The sequence below is a fragment of the Canis lupus genome, chromosome 15 (assembly GCF_011100685.1).
Source record: "Canis lupus familiaris isolate Mischka breed German Shepherd chromosome 15, alternate assembly UU_Cfam_GSD_1.0, whole genome shotgun sequence".
NCBI classification, from domain to species: Eukaryota; Metazoa; Chordata; class Mammalia; order Carnivora; family Canidae; genus Canis; species Canis lupus.
In genome coordinates, this window is record NC_049236.1 from 45,860,021 (window position 1) to 45,875,590 (window position 15,570).

A 15,570-nucleotide genomic window follows, 5' to 3' on the forward strand; every position below is an offset into this window, starting at 1 on the left:
GAGTGGACATCCCTATCGTCTTCCTGACTTTAGGGCAAAAACTCTCAGTTTTTCCCCATTAAGAATGACATTCACTGTGGGCTTTTCACATTTGGCTTTTATGATTTTGAGGTATATTCTCTCTATCCCTGTGCTGTGAAGAGTTCTAATCAAGAAAGGATGCTGTACTTTGTCAAATGCTTTTTCTGTCAATTCAGAGGATCATCTGATTCTTGTCCTTTCTTTTGTTAATGTGATGTGTTACATTGTTTGATTTGCAGATGTTGAATCACCCTTACAGCCCAGGAATAAATCCCACGTGATTTCAGTGAATAACCCTTTTAATGTACTGCTGGATCCTATTGGCTAGTATCTTGGTGAGAATTTTTGCAACCATGTTCATCAGAGATATTGGTCTGTAACTCTCCTTTTCGGTGGGGCCTTTTTCTGGTTTGGGGATCAAGGTAATGCTAGCCTCATAGAAAGAGTTTGGAAGTTTTACTTCCATTTCTAGTTTTTGAAACAGCTTCAGAAACAGTAATTCTTCTTTAAATGTTTAGTAGAATTCCCCTGGGAAGCCATCTGGCTCTGGACTCTTGTTTGTTGGAAGGTTTTGATGATTGCTTCAATTTCCTTGCTGGTTATGGTTCTGTTCATATTTTCTATTTCTTCCTCTTTCCATTTTGGTAGTTATACATGTCTAAGAATGCATCTATTGCTCTATAATATACCTGAAATTCCTAAGACAGTAGATCCTAAACGTCCTCACCAGGAAAAAGAAATTATAATTATGTGACATGATACACATATTATGTATTAAACTTACACAGTATAGGGATGCCTGGGTGGCTCAGCAGTTGAGTGTCTGCCTTTGGCTCAAGGCATGATCCCTGGGTCCTGGGATCAAGTCCCACATCCGGCTCCGTGCGAGGAGCCTGCTTCTCCCTCTATGTCTTTGCCTCTCTCTCTGTGTCTTTCATGAGTAAATAAATAAAATCTTTTAAAAAAAACCTTACACAGTATAATGTTATACATCAATTTTATCTTAATAAAGCTGGAAATATTTTTTTAATTTAAAAGCACAAGAAGTAACACTACCCACCTACACAAAAGAGTGCTGATATAGAGAGCAACACTCCAGTATAGACAGCATACAGCTACAACAGTCCAGTCACAGAGAAGGGGATAAGTGCTCATTCATTTAACCAACTAACATTATTAAGCATCTTAAGCATCTGCTATACACCAGGCACTGTTCTAGATACTTGGGATACATTAGTAAACAAAATAAACACTTGTCCTGTGGAGCTTACATGACAGCAGCAACATGGACAGTGTAAAAAGAGGAATTCAAACTAGTTCAGCCGTACTCCAGGCTAATTTCATAGAGATAGAGAAATGGGAAATATAGCAAGACTCCACAGCACTTTTTGTACATTCCTTGTCATTTGTTCATAGATATAATTGTGTACATATAAAATTGCCATCCCATTGTGTTATCATTTATTTATCCATTTCATAAATATGTGCCTACTATTTTCCCAGTCCTTACTAGATTATGAGCTTTTGCTATCTTTATAAAATACTTAGTTAAATCACCCCTCAGGGTTATGACATATAAATACCTCAAATGGGTAGAATTTTCCTGACTATAAGGTCAAGATCCTGGCCCTTAGAGAAGATAAAACCCAGACAATGCCTTCCTAAAAATACTTCTTTGTGGAAGTTCTTTTTTTACCACAATTTTATACTTTTTATTGAAATCTCTTTCTTTCGGAAGACCTGGGTGGCTCAGTGGTTGAGCATCTGCCTTTGGCTCAGGGCATGATCCTGGAGTACTGGGATTGAGTCCCGCATTGGGCTCCCCGCAGGGAACCTGGTTTTCCCTCTGCCTATGTCTCCATCTCTCCATCTCTTTCTCTATGTCTCTCATGAATAAATAGATAAAATCTTTAAAAAAAGAAAAAAGAAATCCCTTTCTTTCTAAGAGGATGGCACAAGACTCTTCTAATGCCTCGTGCAATCACACTGATTCACATGTACGTTGAACGAGTAAATGATGCTCTGTTATTCCCAAGTCAAAAGAGTAATCCAAAACGAGGGTTTGTGTTACCAACATTTCTCTTTTTCTAATTGTCCAAACACTATTCTCAGGCTCACAAAACCACTGACTGAAGAAAATGACTATTCTATTCCAAAGTAAGGTGATAGTGGCATTTAAGGTCAAGGTTCTTTGAGTTCCATCTAGTTGGTTCTAATAGGAAAACCTCTTACTTTATATAGAATATTATAAAAATAAAGGTACCACCATAAAAAGAAAGAATGCAAGCCCAAAGATATGTTGAAAGACAGTCCTCAGTCTCAGAGGAGTTATATGATATTTAAAAGAGTCTTCTCCATTATCTCTGGTAAAATTGCAATCCATTCTCATTAATTGCAATACTTATATTCTATGAAGTCTCAAAGACCACTGGATTAGTAAATGCTAAACCATTAGGGGAGTTAGGTTCCTATGAACCACTGATCATATTTTCCTCAGCCAAAATGCCATCTGTGTGACACAGGTTCATTCAACAAGCCATCTTTTCAGCATTAAAAATCTGCTTTTCCACATGACCTTTTTTCTGTATAACACCTAAGCAGATGTTTTTAAAATTCTTCCAAAACTTCCTGATCTGCAGAACCTACCTTGTCTGTAGGTCTAACACCTGTCATGCTGTAACACTTTTTATTTTTCAATTTTTTTAAGATTTTATTGATTTACTTATGAGAGACATAGAGAGAAAGGCAGAGACACAGGCAGAGGGAGAAGCAGGCTCCATGCAGGGAGCCCGATGTGGGACTCAATCCTGGGACTCCAGGACCACGCCCTGGGTCAAAGGCAGGTGCTAAACTGCTGAGCCACCCAGGGATCCCCTGTAACACTTTTTAAAATGTGCAAACCAGTGAGCACTAACCATGAAGACTTTAACATTTTCCTTAGCGTGGGTGATGCAACTATATATTTCGCTGGGTTTCAATCTTACAACAGCGCTGTTCACATGCTTATTTATCAATCATCTCTCAAATCCACACATTTAGCCAACTTTTTCCTCTTTTCCAAGCTTCATCAGACTCTACAGATGTTACGTTAGCACTTGGCACAGCAGCCTCACTTAAGATGAGCAAATTTCCTCTTCCTTCTTCTGAATGTACCATATTGTTGATTCATTTCCATTGAACTCACAGGCAACAGCACTGTAACTCATCCCTAAATGAAGCTTATCTAATACACATCTTTCCTCTACAAGTCACATCACAGCCTTTCTGTGCTCAGGAGCACAGTATTTCAGTACTACACTTTGGAGCCATTTCAAACAGTGAAATCACCAACAAAAAAGCACAAAGATGCAAAACAAAAACAAAGGTAGAAACAAAAAAAAATTGCTAAATAGATGGAGGAAGGACACTTGCTCACAATAGGTGAACTGAGAACTGAGAAGGCAGAGCATCACCTTATTTGACACTGGATGTTTGTGTGTCAGGTGCAAAATTTCCATCACTCTTCCAGCATCCACAAACAACTACAGAAGCACCCCAAATATCAATATTGAGTTTGTAAGCAAATTTTAGTGAGTAGGCTAATTTGCAAATATGGAACCAGCAAATAATGAGGATCAACTATACTCCGAAGTAAAGATGTTCTTTATATTTCAAAAGGAAGAGTTCCATAAACATTTAACACTGAACACACTATCAGCTGTCATTTAAGATGACATTGATATGACTGGAATTAAGGAGCCAAATCAACATTTCATCACCACATGCCCTGTATCCTTGACATTGAGATAAGAACAAAGGAAAACATGCTAATTGACTCAAATCTTAATTCCAAAGCATACCATACCTCTGCCTTCTAGGATCATCAGTTTGCATAGTACTTACATCCATGAACCAATAATTTGGATATCACTCCCTGAAAAACATGAAAAAAAAGTTTCTAGTCATCTACTTCCAGCTTCCTCAAATACACTGCTGTGTGATTGTTAATTTTAGGTCTAAAGTTTTCAAATCCTTTCTTGGGGGTATAATAAGTTCATTCAAAGAGCAACAAAGAGTAGTGGTTAAGAGCTTTGAAATCAGACCCGGGTTCAAGTTTATGGGCTTAACATACACACTGCGGACCCTTGGACAACTCACTTACCTTCCTTAAGCATTTCAGTAAAATAGGGATGATAGTACTTCACACACAGCGAGTGAGAAAATCAAATGTGATACTGTATAAAATGCCCCTAAGAACACAATAAGCATATGAAAATACTGGTTATTGTCACTGTATTGTGTAACATCCTAGAGAATCTGAGGACTTCAAGGATTTAGCTCCACAGACAATTTCTGTGAGAAAAGTTGGAAAAAACCTGAGACCCTATATTGTTCTTCCAACAGCACCATCACTTCTCAGCATTCAGAGAAGAAATTTTAAAATATTTTCCATTTCAACCCTCCTCAAATCCTGCAGATTCAAAGCTGCAGCTGTCTTGATGGAACTCTAAATGAACTGACTTTGCCACCTCTAGGTAAACAAAAAACTAAATTAAAGGGATCATCACATCCTTGTCATGACTATATGGTGAAGCTAAAAATCCATCAAAACTCTACCCAATTTCCCTTTCTTACAGCTTTAAGTCTCTTTATGGTACTTCCTTAAAGAACCAAACTTCTGGGCAGCCCGGGTGGCTCAGCGGTTTGGTGCCGCCTTCAGTCCAGGGCATGATCCTGGAGACCCGGGATCGAGTCCCACATCGGGCTCCCTGTGTGGAGCCTGCTTCTCCCTCTGCCTCTCTCTCTCTCTCTCTCTCTCTCTGTCTCTCATGAGTAAATAAACAATATCTTAAAAAAGCAAAACAAACAAACAAAAAGAACCAAACTTCTTTAGAGAGCCAAATGGTCCCACAACATTCCTCCAATCCAGTGTGAAAACTTGATAAATAAATCGAGATTGCTGCAACCAACTGGATCTAAGTCTCTCAGGTAGGCAGTTACTTAGAATTAAAAATCCTAAATCTTAGCTATCTTAGGTCACCAGAATTATCTCCTCTCTTCTCTGGTGTTTGCCTTTATATAAGGCATATGGTGTCTCTTTAAAACACCACATGGGCAAATTAAGCCATTTTTAAAAATTAAAATTGCTTGACTAAGTATTTATGATACTTCTTTTGAAAAAAGGTAGAATACTTTAGTCCTTTTCTCCTTGTTCTGAACTTTCTTCTTTTTGCTTTTCTTCATTATATGTCTCTTTAAAAGCTTAAAATAAGAAACTAAGTGTTATCTCTCAGAACTGTACTCTGAATTCAAATCACACTCAATGTTGAAAACATCCACAGGACTTTGAAAGGAAAATACTGTGTTCTGTACTTAAAAGGGAGTTTGCTATGTTTTACATGCTTAAAATATGATTTTTAAAAAGCCTTTTTTTTTTTTTTTTTGAGAAAAGCTTTGTCCCTATTTAGCTATTTTCAGTGCTTTCAATGTTAAGACATGTGGTAATAGAAATCTAGAAGTTTCCATGAGAAGGGCCTCCTGAATACTACAGTCAAGAACATGGTCCTCAGCTCTACAGTTTTAGAAACCCAAGAATTAACACTATCTCAGTGTAGACTCAGTACCTACAGACTGATAAATCAGAGTGCCAACCTGGGTGGGCACCTGACTCTTGATTTTGGCTCACATCATGATCTCAGGATTGTGGGATGGGGTGCCAGGTTGGGCTCTGCACTCAGCACGGAGTCTGCTTGAGATCTTTCTCTCCCTCTCCTTCTGCCTTCTTCTCACCCCTGCTCTAAATAAATAAATAGATGATAGATAGATAGATAGATAGATAGATAGATAGATAGATAGATAGATAAAATCTTTAAAAAAATAAAGAATGCCAATGTATTCACCTACAGTGAAAAAACACTTGGCGATAAAGGGGAATTTCTCTTTCTCTCTCTTCAGGGATATCAGATCATAATTATAAAACTGTGCCATAAGTGATAAACCTAACAAGTAAATTAGAGATCAGTCAACAGCAGATATAGGCCTGAGTGCCTGTATCCAAAACCTGGCAAAGTACTCTCCTAACCCTTGCATATGACTGACTGCCAACCTCTGACTCTATAATAGGCTAACCTCTGTGTTCTAAGCTACTAACTTCCTCCAGTCAATCTCAAAATAACACAAAAGAAGATTTTTGCTTATAAAATTATAATTGTGTTCCAGACTACTTGTGAATATTCCTAAGGACATCTCAATTAGAGTTCAGGAAAATATGGTCAAAACCAGTGAAATTAATTTTGTATTAGCTGCGGGCCTGTTCATTCATTCATCTAGAAATGGTTATCAACAAGCATTTAATGAACACTCACTTATTACTTGCTACCATACATCAGCATTGAGCCAGACTTTGTGGGAGTCATCAAAGGAATGGAAGATAAATGACTACCCAAAAATAAAGATCAAGGGAACTCTTAACTATATACTAACAGACAGAATTCATAGAGGGTAAAGTACACTGCGGGCCATGCATAGCTAGATAGTTTTCCTATAAGGGGTAAGATTTCAGCAAGACCTGGAACGATGCATAGGATTTCAAAAGATAGAGAAACAAGCAACATGAGAGAGTCTATGTCAAAGAAAATGAATGCACTCAAAATAACTTTAGTCAAATATAGCCAATAAATGATCTGATCCTTTTCAGAGAGGGAAAGTTCTACTCCTATAGCAAAAGATTTAACTACTTCCGTCAACTATCAGTAGGCAGTTCTTCATTACTTACTATATTTTCCTTATGAACCAATTTATAACTTAAGTTAAATATATGCTTTTTTTTTAACAACCACACAATCAATGAAAGGGAATTAACATTCTTGAATACCCAAGGAAGCAGAATCTACTTCACTCAATGAATAGATAATAGTGATTTTGCGTTCAGAGGTGTACTACTGGGGCTTTTTTTTTTCCAGTATGGTAATCTATGAGTGCAAGTCCAAAGCTAGTTGGTTCCTCTGAAGAATGTGGCTTGCTTACAATCTACATTCTAATAATATAGAATGTATTATTAGAATGCTTTATTTGATGAGCAGATGCGTTCTTGTACACTGTAAATTTAACTCTCAAAAAAAGCTGTTGAGTTTTCATGAAATACTAACCTTTTATTAGTTTTGGATCTTCCCAAAATCTAAGAGAACACAAACATTTCAGCAGAGAAAAGGTAATAATAATATCCTGTGGCCACAGGGAAACTTCTGGTGAACTAAGTCTGAGAACACACAGAAATATGGTCAATAAGTCTCACACTGTCATGGATGTAGGTCTTGAAAAGCTTTTCAGACCTCAAAACAACTAGTTATCAGAGTCTAGAAGCAAAAATTATCATGTTTTACTATATTCAAAACATTCAGGTAATGCCTTTTATGTAAACATGCCATGTTTCTCCCTCACCCCAGCTCACAAAGAGAACAAGCCTCTGGAAAAAATTAACAGTTACTAGTAGTTCAGTTACAAGTATGTAAAAGTGATTCTAAAGTTTTCTGGGCTAATTTACTAGGATGCCAAGTGAATTATCTGTCCATGACCAAGATGGTAATTCATCCTTTAAATACACACAGATAAGTGATATCACACTCAGAGAGTATCTGAGATGCATTTTTAGTTGATTCCCAGCATAATCCCAGTGAAGATTGACAGTTGACATGTGTTAACTTCATTTTACTGATGGGGAAAGCAAAATGTACAAAATCCTATTATACCATCTTCTTTTTGTAGCCAGTGAGTGATGAGAACAGAATGCATATTTTCTGGTTCCCCATTAGGGATCATTTTTTCAACTGCCAGATCCCACTCAATTATAGGAATACTCAACACTCAAAACTTGATAACTCTGATTTCATTCCAACATTGAGGTAATCACATGCCATAATAATATGCAAGTATAAAACCACACCTCCAGAACAAAGCAAATTGCAAAAACTAATGGCAGTCCCGTAGAGTAAACAAGCCTTTAAAAATAGTTCTCAGACATCATTATATGTATTAAAATAAAGCTTGGATTAGCCCTACCCTTTTTAACAGGTGGTCCCATGCTTCCCCCTCCTAAATAAGTCTACATCAGGGTTTGTTTTGCTTTGCAGTTACCAAAAAAACTAAACAACTTGCAAACGCAGATAACAAGGTCACAATCTGATCAGAAAGGTGAGAATGGTTCAAAGGCAAGCTTACTTTTCCCTTAACCCTAACTTCCACTGCCATATTCTGTTCTCTCCTGAGTCTGTAACTTGACAACCACTAATTTTAGACTAATCCTTTGAATTTATACATGATAAAACTGAGGCCTACAGAATGTCCCACAGACACAATTAATTACAAAACAGGGAGAAGACAATATGAATCCGAATTCAGTATTTTATAGCATTGCCCCTTCTTGCCTTTAATAGATTAAGAGATTATTGTTACATAATTATGATCTATTCCCCCCAGCTTCTCCTGTCCTCCTCTTCTTCTGTACCATCAAAATAATGGTAATAATAGAGCTGAATTCTAAAAGTTTACATCCTGAATGTTTGTATGCCCTGGAAATAACACTAAAAGTTATTTCCATAGCTACCACAGAGCAGAGAATGACCTCATGCACACACTCACAGCTCAAAATCCCACACTGATGAATTCAGCTTTTTGTACATTTGTTACTTTTAGTAAAAGGACAAGCAAACAATGAGTTTAATCACTGGCAGTAGTGGTGCTACAGTGAATTAACTGAAGATAGACATTCATCCATTCATTAAAAAAAAAAATACCTATTGGGTACTTAAAAGGTGATATGTATGTGAAATAATTAAATCTCCATAATCACTTATTCCAAACAAAATTTAACCATGATTCACAAAACCTGTATAAGTATAGCTCATATTCTACTTCTTATGCAAATATAAAGTAGCTATTCTACAATATTGTTGCACTAGCTTAACTCTTTCCATTTTCTCACTGAAAACTATAAAATATAACTTTCTATATAGTTTCACATTTGAAAATTATTGTGTTATTTTCATGTTCATCTTTAAGATGGTCCTTGGAAAAGATAAAATGAGAATTAAATTCTACTAAAAATATATTGTTCAGCTAACATTTTACCTGTCCAATATAGTCCAAATATCAGTATTAAATATGCTCTATAGAACTCTAAATCTTATTCAACCAGAATTTAAAGCTGATAGATTAAGAACTGAAATATTTGCCTTAAGAATTTTTTTCCTTATTAAAAATGACATTTCCCCATTATAGAGTATGTGGTCACAGTAGAATATTCAGGAAATAGATAAAAAGCATGAAAGGGGACATTTAAATTTACTAAAATACTAATATGCAGAAGTAAACACTGAAAACATTTGGTATTACATTTGAATGATTTTTGTGTTCTGTTGTCTCCCCTCCTGTAATATTGGTATTTTACCATGTTGTTAGATATTTTAAGAGAATGTGATATTTAATGACCACTTTGTCATATATTTAATTACAAACTACATTTTATTTAATCAATTCCTAATGTTGGATGTTGAAGGGACTCTCTTTTTCAGAGAGCTAAAACAACCACTAGTAGGAATACGGCCTCTACCACATATGACATCACCAACCTACAGTGTGCATCAGGGCTAGAGTCACATCCTTGGATCCTCTCTCATCCCCAGCAGGTTTAGAAACACTGTCATCCACATCAGACTTTTGAGAACATCCCCTCTAGTTCAGCAGTCTCTGACATTCCCTATAGAATGCTAGAGTCCGCATGTTTATTTGGAATGTCAAGGCAGACACTTGCAGAGCCTATTTTCAAATTCTTTACTGCTGGGCTACCATTTGCTTCAACAGTTGGTTTTTCTGAAACCCCAAATCTAAGGGTTTGTGAAGGCCTTACCCATGCATTACTGTCCTGGCCACTATTCATTCTTAAGTTGTCTTGAGCAACGTATCTCATTGAAAGCAATTAGCATACAGTCAATCCAACAACCACCAGATATGATGCCTGCCCTACTCTGGTACAGCAGACATCTTTTATTTCATTCCCAAGACCATATATGTACTGATTAAGAGCAGGAATGCCTGTTCAGGCCCTGCAAAGGGAGGTGATGAATGGTATGTCTGAATAGCCTGGTCTCTGGCTTGGTGTCATTGAAATGCCACACTCCTCACCGAAGTCCATTGATAAGCCTGACGGTGCTGAGCAACTTTTATCAGCAGACTTTATATCGGGGGACCCAAGCGGAAAGTTAGCACATGGGGTGTCCTGTCAGCAGAGAAGGCTTATGCCATTAGCAGATCTTAACAGAGCTTAGATTGTGGAGCCAAACAAAATTCTAGGTTGCTAAGTGCATAAAAGAAAAGGTTATAATGACTTCAATCTAAATAAAAATACTGTTTTGAAGGAACCAAAGAAATTAATCTTGCAGTCGACTGGTAACCAAGAAACACATATATTGTTTTACTACACTATTTTAGTACCATTTGGGGCAGCTTATTCTTCAGGCTATTTGAACTAAAGTGTACTGGGAATGATCTGGGGTATTACCATGAGGCAACTTGGGATTTTTTAATATAAAAACAAAAAACAAAACAAAACAAAAAAAACCACCCTGATTTCTCTGGAGAGCTCATCTCTGGGGAATAACTACACATTACAATGCCATAGGACTTGAAAATGTGAAACTATGTAAGAAAATAAGATGCCACGGGAATCCCAATTCATGAGACAAAATATGAAGAAGTTGTTCATAGAAATGTAATCCCTTGACATTTGTAAAGTACAATGTAAAGTAGAATGAAATATAGTTTTCACTCACTAAGATGGATACAAAATGAACTGGAAAAAATTCAATAGTTTTCTTTAGGGACCATCAAAACGATCATATCTTCCAAATATTCACCAGAGTTCAAGTCTAATGGAAAACATGTGTTAAAAGCATTTGATAAATAGATTTTAGTGCTCAATAAAGAAGAAATACAAAAAAATTGCCTTACTCTGAATATGTCTGTGAGAAGAAAAGCTTTGGACCTACTCCCCAGCCCATTTTTTTTAATGTGAGAGTCAAAACTATATTTAGTTCCTTCATTTATTCTTGTCTATCATGTGCTGGAAATACCAATGAGAAAGAGAGTTCCTGGAAAATAAAACTTCAGGAGAAATTCCTGAAAGAGCAAGAGAAAGCCATGAAACAGGGGAAATAGTTACAATGTAACTTGAGTAACTACAAATTTAATAATCAATATGTGATGTAATTGTAGGAAAATCTCCCTACAAAAGTCATATTAGAAATAGTTTCTGCACTTCCAGGAAAAATGGTGACTTGGATACATGTAGGTAACTCTCCTGTTGAACATAAAATGGAGAAAAAGTGGCATCAGTAATAGAAAGTAGGGAAGAGTATCAAGATCATGCCAAAAATGTTAAGGAAGCACTCCTAGATATCATGTAAAGAGAGCACAGTTGAAGACATGGAGGATGTGGTAGGCAGAGTAATGGTTCCTCCCAAAGATGGCCATGTTCCTAATCCCTGGAATCTGTGAATATGTTATATTACATGAAAAATGGGAATCAAATTTGCAGATGAAATTAAGGCAACAACCAGCTAATCTTAAAATAGTGATATTATCCAGGTGGGCCTAATGTAATCAATCACAAGGGTCCTCCAAAGTGTCAGAGTGAGGCAGAAAGCGAGCGACAAAGAGTAAAAAGGGCTTGACTCTTCTTTGCTAGCTTTGAAGATTAAAGAAAAGGACCCCAAGCTAAGGAATGTAGGAAGTCTGTAGAAGGTGGAAAAGATGAAGGAACATTTCCTCCCCAGAGTCTACAGAAAAGAATATGGTCTTGAGTTGATTTTAGCCCAGTGAGATATTAGGAGACTTCTGACTCCAGAACTATAAAATAACACATTGGTGTTAAGTCACTAAGTTTGTGGTAACTTGTTTTTGGTGGCAATAAAAACTAATACAGAGGCCTCTTAAGAAAGTGGCATAGAAATAGGTCAAGGAGAGCCTGAAAACAGCAGAAGAGTTCTTTTAAAAACTCCTGATTGTGAGGAGCAGGTTCTTTTAACAAGACAGGATCTTGAAAAAGAAGTACACCACTTGTAAAGTCCCTTTGCCACTGGAATCAGCAACATTCAAAGCAATTGTGACAAAAGGTCTAAGAGCTTATACGAATCCATCAAAGACAACCAAGAACAAGGTGAGGATTCTCCAAGATTGAGGTGGAGGGTAGGCATTTGTAACTAGACGTGTATGGTCACATCATAAACAAGAAGAATAGGAACAGATATCCATGTAGCTGGTGCGGAGTGACCCAACAGAAAGATGGGTACAGGACACAGGCTCCTCCTGTAGCCTTCTTCATCTCAGGGAAGCCAATCTCATCCTTATTCAAAAAGAAAGAAAAGAATGTTCCCCTAACTGGGATTGCCCCAGAGCTGCAGCCTCCCTTCCCACAGCCCTCCTCTGGCAACCTAGAAACTGAATAAATGTGTAAATTTATATACACCAGACACTGGATATATGAAAGGAGATAGCAAGAAACCGCAGACACAGCTCCCACACTCTTTATGGGATTGGACAGCCTGCTCTTCATTCAGAGATAGAAAGACAAAAATCCCCATACACAGAAGAGGAAGACAACAGCCCACAAGGCCCACAAGAAGAGAATAATACTGACGAAGGCATTACAGAAAAAGAGAAATATTGATCAGAAAGGTACTCTATGCTTTCAAAATGCAGCGTATGACATAAAATGTGAGATGAAGAAACAGAATAAAATGAAAAATGGCTGTGAAGGAACAGTAGACAAATATACCTCCAAGGAAACACATTTTTATTTAGACATGAAAATATTCATTGTAAGAGAATGAAACAGAAAATTAGACGGAAGGAATGATACAGGGGACAAAAAAACGAAGACCCAACATAAAAATGATTATTATTTTTTTAAAAAAGAGTTTCAAAGAAATGGAAAAGAAGTAACTGAGATGTAGTCACCAGATATGTTCCTGAACTGAAAAAGACAATGTGCAAAAAAACGAGTCTAGCATAGATGAGCTAATGTTACTAAAGAAAGGCAAGCCCTTCAGATATATCCCAGAGGAAGAAACTTAAATTCCAATAATAAAGAGACAACACAACCGGAATCCAGGCAGAGGAAAAGAGTTGATCTTAGGTTTCTTTTCCTCAACCTTAAAAAACCAAATGACAGGGTACCTGGGTGACTCAGTGGCTGAGCTTCTACCTTGGGCTCAGGTCGTGATCCCGGAGTCCCGGGATCGAGTTCCGCATGGGGCTCCCTGCCGGGACCTCCTTCTCCCTCGGCCTGTGTCTCTGCCTCTCTCTTTCTCTGTGTCTTTCACGAATAAATAAAATCCTTTAAAAAAAAAATGACAGTGGGGCAATGTCTACCCTACAGAACTTTTAGGAAAAAACTGGGGTCCTACAATCTTATAATTAGCCAGATTGTATGACCAGTCATTCATGTACAAAGGCATTGAATGACACAGGCAACTAGATCAGTCTGATCCACAGAAGTGCAGGGACCTTGTACCCCCTCCTATAGCCCACCCAGCCGCCCCTGCTCCCTGGAAGTTCTGAGAAACAGCAATCTCACCTCCTCTCTTATTTAACACGGAGTTTCAGCCGGTGCAAGGGAACGAACCTGCTAATACCCTGACGTCAGGCTTCTCCCTCCAGAATTGTGAGCAAATACATTTCTGAGTCCCACACTGGGCTCTCCGCAGGGATCCTGCTTCTCCCTCTGCCTGTGTCTCTGCCTCTCTCTCTGTGTCTCTCATGAATAAATAAATAAAATCTTTAAAGAAATGCAATCAGTGGCCTGCCTCATCTTTGCTCACCTGCAACTCAGTAAGAATATCCTTTCTCAGCTTCTCTCACTCGCTCGCTCTCTCTCTGCCTGACTCGTTTCGGAACTCAAGGTCCATGCTAAAAAGAAAATTGTTCTTCTAGCACCCTGGAAAAGCAGTATACAGTAGGCCTTGTGCTTTAATCACCACCTCAGTCATATTGCAGTGGGAGAAAGTAAGAACTGTGTATCATCGGTGACATTCTACATTAGAGGAAATATGATATCCACATATGTTATATAGTTGAGCACAGGGATAAGAATGCTAGCACTTGTGTTTATAGTTAATACTGTTACTAATGATGTTGTTTTAAGCATTCTTGTCTTGAGAAGATTGAAGAGCTGGGAGATGAGAGATGATCTAACTCAACAGAGAATTACATAAGGAGTTATGCTCATTTATCTTCAGTTCAAAACTGAAAACAGTGTAATTGATAAATAACACAAAATAAGCCATTTAAAATATATGTAAATGTTTAGAAAGGATAAGAAACCACACATGTAAAATCTTAGGAATGCAAATATCTGACTTCATAAAAGATTTAAATGTAAATAGAATAGTATGTAAAATTTTATGATAAAAAATGAGAAATTGATATGAATTTGATTAATTTCTAGGAAAATTCAAATAAAGCTAAAAAATCCAATAAAATGAATAATAATATATGGCTATCAATCTAGACATTCTAGAAGCTGAGATTAGTATTTGGAACATTCTCAGAATAAATGTAAACTCCTCAGTCTCACTAATCTTCCCATTTCCAATCAATCACCAAATATTGATGCTACTTTCTAAATCTCCATCTCACATACCTGTCCCTCTTTTCTGCTATCCACACCTGCTGCTTTATCTCAGGCTTTCATTAGCTGCTTCAGTATAAGGAGTTCAGTTCACATTTCTCCAAACTCAGCAACTAGCAAAGGACCTGGAATTAGAGAGGAAGTCAGAAAATGTTTGTCAAAGGACCATGATGAAGCTGTCACGAACCAATCATAAGATACAGGTTGTCTTCTGGCCTGGCGAATTTTTTTTTTAAGATTTTATTTATTCCTGAGAGACACACAGAGAGAGGCAGAGACCTAGGCAAAGGGAGAAGCAGGCTCCCTACAGGGAACCTGATGGAGGACTCCATCCGGGAAGTCCGGGATCATGACCTGAGCCAAAGCTAAACACTCAACCACTGAGCCACCCAGGTGACCCTGGCTTGGCAAATTTAATTGGTAAATGCATCCCTTCTGTATCTAATAGACATTCTCTGTCTAACAGAGACAGTGAAGAAAGGCAACAGGGCATCCATCTGGCTATGACTTAAGGAATCTTTAAATCTTAAAATCTCAGAGTCTGTGCCATTCATGACACAAGGAAGATTAGATACAGCATGCTCTAAGGAGTCACCAGGGTTCAAAATATCTTGGTTCCCCTAGTGAGACTATGAATACTTTGAGGTAATAGTTTTATTTCATATCTCCCCTGTGCCTTACACTGTAGATAGCATGGGTAAAGAAGTCCTTGGCCTCTCAATGGGCCTTACATTAAATCCCCTCTATCCCGTTTAAGACTATAACTCCAGATATTTCTCCTCTTTCCAACATCATCAAATTTTGGCTTTCTCTCTCTGGATCATTGCCATCAGCATACTATCATGATGGTATTTCTCAAATCTTTAACCAGACGCACACACACACAC

At 37.5% G+C, this 15,570-nt stretch overlaps 1 long non-coding RNA gene across 2 annotated transcripts in view; it reads right to left on the minus strand.

Moving 5' to 3' along the window:
- LOC111090082 overlaps positions 1–15,570 on the minus strand; it is a 246,039-nt gene that overhangs the window by 213,835 nt on the left and 16,634 nt on the right. For both annotated transcript variants that reach the window (XR_005370834.1, XR_005370835.1), the window contains exon 3: positions 14,696–14,808. This is a non-coding gene — a long non-coding RNA (uncharacterized LOC111090082). The remainder of the gene's footprint in view (positions 1–14,695; positions 14,809–15,570) is intronic.